Raw genomic sequence first — 1,921 nt, 5'->3', positions numbered from 1 at the left:
GGGGGTGGACTGGGTTCCGGCCCTCGGAGGCTGACGGAAGGCGGTGGCTGAGGAGCGGCGCCTCTGGTTGAGCGCTTGCCGTATGTCCCGCACCTGTGTGACCTGCCGCCGCCGCCCAGTAAGGTAGGAACGGTCAGCGCGCCGGGGTTACGCGTACAAAACCTGGGTTCGAATCCCGGCCCCGACGTTTCCTCACGTAGTGCGGTTGGACAGGAGCTGACGTCACCTTGCCGGGCCTCAGTTTCCTTCTCTGGTGCGCTGAGGAGGCGGGGCATGGAACGTGGTCAGAGCACCATCGGTGCTGGCTCTTTGAGCAAGCCAGTTCCCGAAGGCTCAGCCTCTCATTCATTCATTAAAATGTCATTGAGCGCCTACTGTGTGTCAGTCACTGTATGGGCAGTGAGCAGAAAAAAAATACCTGGTCTTATTGGGCTAACATTCTAAGCCAGCGCTGACCTAGAATGCCCTAGTAGAAATACATACAACCTACATGTTTAATTTTTTTATGCTTTAATTTTTTAAATAAAGATGGGCTCTGGCTCTGTTGCCCAGGCTGGTCTGGAACTCCTGGACTCAAGTGATTCTCCTACGTCCGCCTCACAAAGAGCTGGGATTACAGGCATGCTTGCACTCTGCCTAATTTTGTTTTTCTTTTTTTTGTGTGTGTGTGATCTGAAAATAATAATCTTTTTATTTTTATTTATTTATTTGAGAAGGAGTCTTGCTGTGTCACCAGGCTGGAGTGCAGTGGCGTGATCTCGGCTCACTGCAACCTCCGCTTCCCGGGTTCAAGCGATTCTCCTGCCTCAGCCTCCTGAGTAGCAGGGACTACAGGCGCGTGCCACCACAACCAGCTAATTTTTGTATTTTTAGGAGAGACGGGGTTTCACGGTGTTGGCCAGGATGGTCTCTCTCTCTTGACCTCCTGATTCGCCCACCTCGGCCTCCCAAAGTGCTGGGATTACAGGCGTGAGCCACCACCTGGCCTAGAAAAGCTTTTTACAGATTGGGTCTCATCGTGTTGCCCAGACTGGAGTACAGTGGCTGTTCACAGGTGCACTCATCCCACAGGTTTAACTCCTGACCTCAAGCAGTCCTCCTGCCTCAGGCTCCCAAGTAGCTGGGATTATAGGCACGTGCCACCACACCTAGCTCAATTAAATGTTAAATTTAACATTTAATTGTTATATTTTATGGTAGCTAGCATTCTGGATCATCACGGTGCAATAGAAGTATAAGCAAAGCAGGCCAGGCGCAGTGGCTCATGCCTGTAATCCCAGCACTTTGGGAGGCCAAGGCAGGCAGATCACGAGGTCAGGAGTTCAAGACCAGCCTGGCCAACATGGTAAACCCCCATCTCTACTAAAAATACAAAAATTAGCTGGGCGTGGTGGCGGGTATCCGTAATCCCAGCTAATCGGGAGGCTGAGGCAGGAGAATCGCTTGAAACTGGAAGGCAGAGGTTGCAGTGAGCCAAGATCCTGCCTCTGCACTCCAGCCTGGCTGAAAGAGGGAAATTCCATCTCACAAAAAAAAGAAGTATAAGCAAGCCACAGATTTGTCAGCGAGGTATGTAATTTAAATTAATTAAATTGTTAGCCATATTTAAAAATAAGTAAAAAGAAACAGGTGATGTTAATTGTAATGTGTTTTATTTAACTCAGTATGTTGAATATGTTATTATTTAAACATGTAGTCAATATTTTAAGATACAGGATATTTTGTATCTATTATCTTTCCAAAATACAAGATACTTTGTGTGTCCTTTTTCTTTCCTGCATGCTTTTTTTTTTTTTTTTTTTTAGAAATTTCTCTCACTTGTTTCACTTTATTATTCTTGCTAATGAGATTCCTGACAGTGCAATGCTTAAAGCATAGAAGACTTAAATTTTTGTATCACCATTTAAATGTGATTACTTTT

This window comes from Mandrillus leucophaeus, unplaced genomic scaffold (assembly GCF_000951045.1).
Source record: "Mandrillus leucophaeus isolate KB7577 unplaced genomic scaffold, Mleu.le_1.0 Scaffold234, whole genome shotgun sequence".
NCBI lineage: Eukaryota > Metazoa > Chordata > Mammalia > Primates > Cercopithecidae > Mandrillus > Mandrillus leucophaeus.
The sequence above is the reverse complement of the archived record's forward strand: the minus strand, read 5'-3'. Positions refer to the sequence as shown.